Consider the following 11,091-nt stretch of genomic DNA (forward strand, 5'->3'; position numbering starts at 1 on the left):
GGCCTTCTTGGTGGTGGCGCCTGCCCTGTGGAACGCCCTCCCAACAGATGTCAAAGAGAAAAACAACTACCAGACTTTTAGAAGACATCTGAAGGCAGCCCTGTTCAGGGAAGCTTTTAATGTTTAATAGATTATTGTGTTTTATTTTTCTGTTGGAAACCGCCCAGAGTGGCTGGGGAAGCCCGGTCAGATGGGCGGGGTATGAATAATAAATTATTATTATTATTATTATTATTATTATTATTATTATTATTATTAGTCCAGCTGTCCTTTGTCAACAACAAATTGTCACTGTTTTTTGTGTTGAATATATGCTATATGGTAATTTATTGAGCTAATTGGTATCTAAAGCCATTTGCACAATACAAAATGTGTATTTTATCAAAGTTACAGGTAGGTACCGTAGCCGTGTTGGTATCTGAAGAAGTCTGCATGCACACGGAAGCTCATACCAATGACAAACTTAGTTGGTCTCTAAGGTGCTACTGGAAGGAATTTTTGTATTTTATCAAAGTAATTGTTGAACTGAAATACAATTAATAAGAAGAAGTATATTAATAGTGAAATAATTATTAAGCTCTAACTTACAATGATTTTTTATTCATAACAGGGTTTTTTCCTTTAATTTTTTTGGGGGCCCCAAGAGAGTGGGGCCCTAAGCTATAGCTTGTTTAGCTTATACGGAAATCTGGCACTGGGTGAGCCAAGGGACCTCGGCCTCTAGGGGTTGGCTCCTATGCCCAGCACCATCGCCATATGCTATTTCTCGCCCTATCTCAGCCCTTCTGCCCACCTACATTCGCTTCCGCTGCTCAGAGACTAGTCGATTGCAAGCGCCCAATTAATTGATTGGGTTTGGCAGCCGTTTGACTCTGGAAGAGGCTCCCTTCCACTGTCCGAGGTGATCCACCGCCCCCTTTCCCCCCTTTCACACATCCGCCCCGAGAGCCGATGCATTTCAAAGCGAAGAGCCCTCCATGTTTTGACAAAGCGGATCAAAGGCACGCCGCCTCCGTTCGGCTCCTCCGCCCCACCTGTTGGAGGGCCGCCTGTGATAAGGGTGGCAAATGCGCCACTCTTTTGGCAGTCTGAAGTGTGTCTGGCGGGGCCGTGGCGGAAGGATCCCGCGGACGACGCGTTGGCATGTTCTTCTGTCAGGGGAAACAGTCGCCCCTTCATGAATTTAGACAAGGCGGCGATAATGAGTCTGCCTGCTCCTCGGCTGTGATTCTGCAGCGGCGCGAGGGATCAGGAGCTTAGCACTTCAAAGGGGATTCCCGCTGCTTCGCTGAGCTCAGCGCCAGAATTACAGAGAATCCGGCTACCTAACCATCTCTGATCTTTTTGCTGTCAGTTTCCTGCTTCCCTGGAGGTCACATATAGGCTCTTTGACCGCCACCTACTGGACAAAGATTTCAACCGCAGTTCGGATCTGCATGTAGAAGGAGGGGGTCTCAATCGAGTGGTTCACCCAAAAGAAAAAGAAAAAAGAAAAAGAAAAGCCATGCACAAACAAAACCTGGTAAATTTCTTCGCAAAATACTCCCAAAGCAGGGGTGCCTAATAAAATATTGGGAGGGGGCCAGGTAAGCCCCACCCTGCATAATCGATCACAAGACACACAACCCATTCAAATGGCAATGCCCATCAACTCTGGCAGGGAGCCCCAGCCCCCCTAAATCTTATTGGGGGGCTGAAGGGACCTCAGCCCCTAGAAGTTGGCTCCTATGCCCAAAAGAAAGAAGAAGAAAAACTGTGATGGCAAACTCACAAAACTTTATAATACAATTCATTCATTCATTCCATGATATGTCTAACAGCCTAATAGCTGCCCAGAGTGGCTGGGGAAGTCCAGTCAGGAGGGCAGGGTAAAAATAATAAATTATTTATATTATTATTATTATTATTATTATTATTATTATTATTATTATTATTATTATTATAGTATTGTGGTGACAGTTGGGAAATAGCTTTATTAGAACCCCAAAGGAAAGCAATGAGCAAGGTTCTTCATCAAGGTTAAGTAACCCATTCCAAAGCCAAAAGACTGAATCAGGACCCAACTGAGATGATTTTCATTTTATGCACCACTTGTTTAATAAATGCTGCAGCCTTAGACACATTACTTAAGAGTATTTCCCACTGGACTCGTTGGACCTTACTTCTGAGTAAATCTTAAAACCAGACTCCAAGTCGCTTGTAAAACAGATACTTTCAAGCCTCTTTTCAGGGTTGCTGATATTTCAGCTAGCCACTGTAGCTATACTTTGAAAAGGATTTTGATGTGCAGAAATGAACAGGAAGAAGATCAGCATAAACGTCTGCTACTTCTGGACAGTTGAAAGATTTGTGCCTTTATCTTCATGTTGTACAGATAGGCTGCAATTGCTCTTGGTTTTGATTTGTAGGCCTTTTTGCTCTGAATATGTTTAAACACACAGCAATTGATTAATCTTGTACTTGCTAATTATAACTATTAGGCTCACACAGGGATGGCTCCATCTGAATTTGCTGTGCTGTCATAAGGTGTGAATTCAAGAGCTCAGTTTAGTCTGGTTGTCACATGATTTTCAGATAATGCAGACAGCAGCAGCAGTTTCAGAGAGAGAGAGAGTTTATGCACCAAAATAAGCTTCAAAAAGGTTTGCAAAGTGCAATCCCTGTAGAAGTCAAGGATAGGACATTCCTACCCTTTGCAGAGCTGACTGAATTTCAAGAGAAATTATTACCTTTAATATAGCTATCCTTTATTTTAACCTCTTAGCAGTCAGACAATCAAAGCCTGTTTAAAACCTGATGCATTTCAGAGATGTTTCTAAAAGCTGGCATTTCATTCAGGTTTATGTGAATGACAAAAACAAGGACCTAGGGACCTAGCTGAAGATGTTCACCCACCCACTGTTTGGCAGCTGTGAAAAATGCAGATTCAACACTAGGGATCATAATGACAGAAATATAAAATAAAAGTTTGCATCCTAATGCCATGATAGAAATCTATGGTGCAACTGCATTTGGAATACTGTGTACAGTTCTGGTCACCTCAACTCTGAGTATTGCAGCTATATGAGGAGAATAGGTGTCTCCTAACAACTTTCAGTACCCTTAATAAACTACCATTCCCAGAATTCCTTGGGGGAAGCTGAGACTGCTTTAAATGCAGTGCTTTTTTTCTGGGGGGGGGACGCAGGGGTACACACACCCCTAAACATTTTATGAATCTAAGTTTGGCCTCATTGAGGGGCAGTATTTCAATATGAGTAGGAAAATGAGAGTACTGTACCCCTAAACATTTTTTAAATAGAAAAAAGCTCTGTTTAAAAGCATAGGGCAGATGGGGTCGTAGGCAGAGTATTAGTGACCACAAACAAACATAACATTTGCCTCTAGCAAGCATAATTTTTTTTGTCTCTTGACTCCATTGAAATTCATATGATTTCATTCCCCCAAATAAGGTGTAAACATAAAAAATGCTAACTGAAGCTCCTAAAATATCATTTTTACTTACAAAAAATGCTTAGAGGTTTTATTTACAATTTAAGTGGTATACAAATTCTGTTCAATTAAATAAAATAAACCAGGAGGGGCTTCATAATTATTATCATTAAAAAAAACAAATTATAGGTCCCTGCCTATGAGCTTGCCACGTTTTTATTACTATAATTACTGGAATAGAGAATTAGCTGGTATGTTTGATAACTTACACTGAAATCTTTGACTTTATCTGTAAATTTTAAAGGCTTTGATTAACAGACGAGAATGGATTCTTTTTTAACTTGTGCCTAAAATGATTTTTTTTGTATGAGCTGTGCCAGAGGAAGTTCCATTTTTAGCATCTATTATATGCTTGAAATGCACATAATGGAATTCAATCCAAGGCATTCATTCAAATGAATAGTGAGAAATTGGGACACAGCATGAAGAATGTCGTGTTTTTGCCTCCTCTTAACAATTTTAGCTCGAGCTGTAAGCCAAAAAAGCAGTTTAGAAGCCAGAACTACTTTGATTAGACAACTGATGTGTCAACACTTTGATAGTATTATCTGTAGACTTACAATTTGAGAGACACAATTAAATAAGTAATTGTTACTGTGTTGCAATTTACTGTTGATAGTGATGTGATAAAACAATGACTGCCTCCGAACTCTATTATCTGATGAACACAGTAGAAATCACTTTTAAAAAATACCCTGAATCAGAAAGGCAGTATTCTTATTCCAATCTCTACTTCCAAACTATTCCAGAAGAGTTCTTCTGAAGTGATGCTTTCATCTTCAGTAAAATAACTCTTTCTTAACTGGTTTGTAGTTTGTAGGATTGCCATTTCCAAACTGGTGCCAGAGTCTTGTGCTAGTTTTGCATTGCTTTGCACTGCAAACCCCACATTTGGTACCCCCCCCCAAACTGAGTACAGTAATTGACTTTCAAACCGGGGACCATAGGTATGCAAAACTTTGGCATCAGTTTGCAGGGGATCCAAAATTTCAGGGTCACGTGTTAATGAAGCTTAGATGGATTTTCTTATGTCAGATTTCACTTGATGATCAAGAGATGTCAGCAATCTTTGGTGGAAAACCAGTGTATTCTTGTTCTCTGCCATTTGGAGTTCTGGAGTTAATTTTGCTGGCAAGTGAGCACCCTCCTTATGTAACAGAGCTATATAGGAATCCATTATACAATCCACTGATTATAACAATCTGCTCCAATACTAAGCTACATCACCTAGTAAGAACCATGGCAGTGCTTAAAATTTAATTTCTGGAAAACGTTTTGTAAAGCAATCTCAATCAACACATTTTATGGGGATAATTCAGCCAGCAGCCTTTAGGACTACTCCTTATTGAAAAGGCAGTACTTCTCTGGGAGTAAAAGCTAAATAGTTCAGCTAACACAATCGAACTCCCTGAAGTTCTTATCTACCTGATATACATTTTGGGCATCAGTGATGGTCCTATTTAAAAGATAAAAGGTCTATTCATATAAAGGGCAATCAATTGCATTGTGTTTGTTTGTTTGTTACTAAAATCACAGACAATGATGAAGACAGTTGAGGATGGTAAAACAGTTAAATTGTTCTTTGATAACTCAAATTCCTTCTCAAATTATGCAAGCTGTAAGCTTCTCTTCTCTTGCTGCACGCGTATTTTCACTGAATTCATGTTATGAAATTCACAAAGCTTTGCAGATTTACCTGGGGATAAACCCCACTGAACAAAGTAGGGCTTTTATTAGAGTGCGTATGAATAGGATCAGGGACCCAGGTGGCGCTGTGGTTAAACCACTGAGCCTAGGGCTTGCTGATCAGAAGGTCAGCGGTTCGAATCCCTGTGACGGGGTGAGCTCCCATTGCTTGGTCCCAGCTCCTGCCAACCTAGCAGTTCGAAAGCACGTCAAAATGCAAGTAGATAAATAGGAACCGCTACAGCGGGAAGGTAAACGGCGTTTCCATGTGCTGCTCTGGTTTGCCAGAAGTGGCTTTGTCATGCTGGCCACATGACCTGGAAGCTATACGCCGGCTCCCTCGGCCAATAATGCGAGATGAGCGCGCAACCCCAGAGTCGGTCACGACTGGACCTAATGGTCAGGGGTCCCTTTACCTTTACCTTTATGAATAGGATCAGACTTTCAAAGGCCCAGCGAAATGAACAGCATGAATGGTAAACAGAATGGAACTGGGTGCACTCTGAAGATTCCGCCATCATATACCTATACTCCCACTTGGACTACTGCAATGCGCTCTACATGGGGCTACCTTTGAAGGTGACCCGGAAACTACAACTAATCCAGATTGTGGCAGCTAGACAGGTGACTGGGAGTGGCGGCTGAGACCACATAACACCGGTCCTGAAAGGCATTCATTGGCTTCTAGTACGTTTCCGGGCACAATTCAAAGTGTTGGTGCTGACCTTTAAAGCCCTAAATGGCCTCAGCCCAGTATACCCGAAGGAGCGTCTCCACCTGCATCGTTCTGCCCAGACACTGAGATCCAGCACCGAGGGCCTTCTGGCGGTTCCCTCACTGCGAGCAGCCAAGTTACAGGGAATCAGGCAGAGGGCCTTCTCAGTAGTGGCGTCTGCCCTGTGGAACGCCCTCCCATCAGATGTCAAGGAAATAAGCAACTATCAGACTTTTAGAAGACATCTGAAGGCAGCCCTGTTTAGGGAAGCTTTTAATATTTGATGAATTATTGTATTTTAATATTCTGCTGGAAGCCGTCCAGAGTGGCTGGGGAAACCCAGCAAGATGGGCGGGGTACAAACAAACAAACAAACAAACAATCCTGGTTTTTCAGCTATTTCACTTCACCACTGCTAACCAGCACTTTCCCTAGTGCATAGCTGGCATGTAAAAAGTCCAAATTCAACCCTTGACACCTCCAGGTAGGAATAGGAAAGACTCTTGTCTAAAACCCTGGGGAATAGTCACCGCCTGACAGTATTGCCCAGTGATAATGAACCTGTAGCCTTCCCCTGACCATTGGTCATGTGGACTGGACTTGATGGAGTCCAACAATCTTAGTACTCGTATACAAAGCCCTAAATGGCTTTGGACCCAATAACCTAGAAGAGTGCCTCTCCCAGTATCAACCATATCAGGCCCTGCAATCACCTGGGGAGGTCCTGGTGGTGGTGGCACCAATCGGTGCTGCTCAGCTGAAAACTGCCCCATGACAGGGCCTTCTTGGTGGTGGTTCCCCATTTGTGAATGCCCTCTCTGGAGAGGTGCACCCTCCCTCCCTCCCTCATGTTTAACATTCATGAGAAATATTCGAACATTCCTCTTCACCCAGGCATTTGATAACTGATTTGTGCTGTTTTCAAAAACCTTGAAAGTTTCAGCTGTGAGGGTATGTTAATGTTTCTTAATTAAAAACCAAACCAAACCATTTTCTTAATATTTTTTTTTTAAAAAAAATCCAATATGCTTTTGGTTTATTTTTAATTGTGTCATTTTGCTACTTTGTTGATTGCTGGAGTCCTTTGGAAGGAAAGACGTGATAGATATTTTTGTAACAACAACAACAAGAAGAAGAACTTGTCAGGAATGCTGCTTCCTGCACTCTTGGGATAGGTGACCCTCCCAACTCTCAAATTCCATTATTCTGTGGGGATAGCTCAGAAGCAGAGATCTTCAAGAGATACCCCTTTGCCAGAGATCTTAGAGAGATGCTGCAAATCAGAGTAGACATATCAATATATCGTATCTTCACATCAGTCCTTGTTAAGCCGTATTAAATAGAATGGATCATCACCCTCTCCCATCGCTCCAAACTTAATATTCTTTTTAAAATCCCTTTTACAAGACAACAAAAGCTACATTTGATCAGTCCCATTGAAAGCAGCACACTGGGACATTCAAATTGAGCCATGTTTGCTCCGCAGTGCTTGGACTGCATTCACTCACAAGTATTTTGGTAATAAAATGAATTTGGGGGACAAAACCCACTGTTGATATCAAACATAAACCTATGCATAGCAGAAGGCCTTTCAATTGCCACATAACACAAAATGCACCAAGTTGTATCTACCGCTACATCAGCTATTTTTCATTTTTGAACATACTGGATCATATGTTACTTATTCCCCCCCACCCCCTTTTATATTACTTCTGTTAAAGAAAGAGCACTCTATTCTTATTTTGTTTTGTTTTACAATCTGAAAATGGAAAAAAATGTAGCATTTTGGTTTGTGTGTGCGTGCCATGATTTGCACAGAGGTCAGTCTGCAATGCCCCCTGCAGGACAACCTAAACATTTATTGGAGTGAATTACTGACTTGAGCATTTAATTCATGCGTTTGAGCTGCCTGAAATGCTTCACCACTCGCCTTCCCTATCTCCCCAGCCACTTTCATTTGCACCAGCTTCAGCTCTCTCTCTCTGATATTCTCTGGACTGCTGGAACTGCTGGATGCAGAATACATCTTCCGAGTTTCATTTATACAATCAGGCTAACTGCAAAGATTAGGTACACATGGTGTAGGAGACCGTATAGGCTGCATGTTTAGGACTGTATAGGATGATAAGTGTACAGGTTTCCTATTTAGGAAAGAATATAGGAAGTTGGCTTCTGCCAAGGCAAACTGTTGGTCCATGTAATTCAGTATTGCCTCCACTAATTGGCAGCACCTCTCCAGCATTTCAGATAGAGCAGGCATCCCCAAACTGCGGCCCTCCAGATGTTTTGGCCTACAACTCCCATGATCCCTAGCTAATAGGACCAGTGGTCAGGGAAGATGGGAATTGTAGTCCAAAACATCTGGAGGGCCAAAGTTTGGGGATGCCTGAGAAAGAGGATAATCCCAGTCCTAGCTGAAGATGCCAGAAATTCAACTGCTACACACAAACTGCTACCACAGAACTACAGAATCCCGGGAAGTGTCATTGGTTAAGGGTGCCAAGAGTTGTTAGTCTGAAAGAGCATCTTCACCCCCATCGTTCAGTCCGGACACTGAGGTCCACCTCCAAGGGCCTTCTGATGGTTCCCTCACTGCGAGAAGCGAGGTTACAGGGAAGCAGGCAGAGGGCCTTCTCAGTAGTGGAACCCACCCTGTGGAATGCCCTCCCATCAGATGTCAAGGAAATAAACAACTATCAGACTTTTAGAAGACATCTGAAGGCAGCCCTGTTTAGGGAAGTTCTTAATGTTTGATGTTTTATCGTGTTTTTAATATTCTGTTGGGAGCTGTCCAGAGTGGCTGGGGCAACCCAGTCAGATGGGTGGCATATAAATAATAAACTATTATTATATTATAATAATAATATAGTGGTACCTCAGTTTTTGAACGTAATCCATTCTGGAAGACCATTCGACTTCCGAAACATTCAAACACCAAGGCGCAAAGGGTGGCCTGCCAATTCAGTAGAGGAAATTGTGAAAAACAATCCAGTAGAGAAAATTGTGAAAAACAAAATGGCAGTGGAAGCCGTTCAATTTCCGAGGTGTGTTCGAAAACAGAAGCATTTACTTCCGGGTTTTTGGCATTTGAAAACTGAAACATTTGGCAACGGAGACGTCTGAAAACCAAGGTACCACTGTAATTATTATTATTATTGACCTGAATCCTCCTCACGGAGCTATACTTTGCAAAGTTCTCTGGGAAGAGAGATTGCCTGTTTAACTGCTCTAGAAACTGTAGCTCTCTGAGGGGAATAGGGGGTCTCTCAGAACCCTTAACCAATAGAGTTCCGAGGATTCTCTGGAGGAAGCCATGATTGTTTAAAGTTGTATGATACTTCTTTAAATGCATCATACCTCTTCAGGCGATCAGTAGAGTCCTCTGACCTGAGTGATCTGTCCCTTCCCTTGTTGGTGGGAGGGAAGAGCAGGTGGCCCCACCCACCACTGATATCATCCCCACCCACAGTTGACATGCAGTCTTCCTAGATATATTGCCTCTGAGGGAATGTAAAGGAAAAGGTTGCTCACGACTCCTTTCTATTGCAAGCCTGCAGGCAAGGCTTGATTTGTTTTGAGTTGTTGTATATTCAACAGATACTGAAGGAAGTATATGTTTAACATTCCCAGTGAAATCAGTGGGCCTTCAAAGCGCCTGCCGTAGGCTAGATTGTGCAAAGTGACATTTGTCACACTTGATAGCATAATATGAGGGATATAATTGTATCAGAATAAGTACTAGTTGTGCAAGGAATGCATCATGTGCAAAAGAGCCCACAGCAAAAGCCCTCTGGCAGAATGCATTTGGGTGAATACATTCAGTGAACACATCTGCTTGTTTCTATCTCTTGGATCTATATTGCCCTTTTAAAACAATTGTGCTCTGCTTTTCTAAACTGGATGACTACAGAGTAATATAATCAGCAGTAATGTCAAGTGGGGAGGTACCGTATATGCGCGAAGGAATCATTATGGTAGGCTTCACATACCTGGTGGCCATTACTATTACTATTATTAACCCACCCTTCACCCCGGGCAAGTTACAACAATTAAAAATTAAAAACGAAACAGATTGTGGTCACAAGCATAGGGTGGACCCTGAAAAGAGGCACCTCTTCAGCATTCAGTGAAGGTTGTACTGTATAGTGAAGAACCCAGACGCACCTCTATGTGGTTTACAAGAGATATTAAAATTATCAATAAAAACCAGCTAAAAACAATTTAACACATTCAAAAATAATTACGTTAACAATAAAAGATTGAAACAATCCAACTGGATAGGCTTGCCTAAACAAAAATGTTTGTCCCAAGTATTTAAGGACATGTAACTGTAAAGTAACTGGATGATTATTACTATTGGACAAGTGGGGCCTGCGGCAAAATGTTGCAGTGTGGGATGTTCCTGTTCATCAGCCCTGTCCATGCTTTCCTTCATGAGGACCTGGGATAGCTCAGTCAGTAGAGCATGAGACCCTTAATCTCAAGGTTGCGGGTTCGAGCCCCACATTGGGTAAAAGATTCCTGCATTGCAGGGGGTTGGACTAGATGACCCTCATAACACCTTCCGACTTTACAATTCTATGATACCCCATTCCATTCCCATCACACCCGACTTTGCCTCCCCTTCCTCGCCGCAGCATTCTGTGGCCCCTGAGCACACCCAGTCTTCGCTGGGTGGTTCTGGATGTGTGTGTACATTTTCCTGTTAGAGATGTGTTGCACTCCTGCCAACCCTCTAGTGTGTGGATGCGTTGCCCTTTTGCCTAGACGCTGCCCCTCAGAGCATTTGGATCTCTTAGTATCCATGACGATCCCAGTCATTGCAATTCAAAAGAGCGAACCCAAATTTTGTTATGACTGATCTGTCTTTTATGCAGAAAGATAATGCCCTTTCTATGTCTCTGGACTGAGAACGGAGAGGAAAGGTTGGCATGGCAATTATCAAAAGACCTTGAGCAAGCAGGCTAGGGAGCCCCACAGATACGCTGGATGCGTCAGCTTGGAATGAGGCGGAAATTGTTCAAGGGCTCTCAGAGAAGAACAGAACCAAATCTCAAACAGATGACAGAAAATGCTTTAGAGTGCTGTCAAAGGAACACAGGAAGCAACCTTAGGCCAGGTTAGGCTATTTGCTCATTTAGCTGGTATTGTCTGCTCTGACTGGCAATGGCTCTCCTTTGCCAGTGATGCAGTATCTG

This window comes from Zootoca vivipara, chromosome 5, assembly GCF_963506605.1.
Source record: "Zootoca vivipara chromosome 5, rZooViv1.1, whole genome shotgun sequence".
NCBI classification, from domain to species: domain Eukaryota; kingdom Metazoa; phylum Chordata; class Lepidosauria; order Squamata; family Lacertidae; genus Zootoca; species Zootoca vivipara.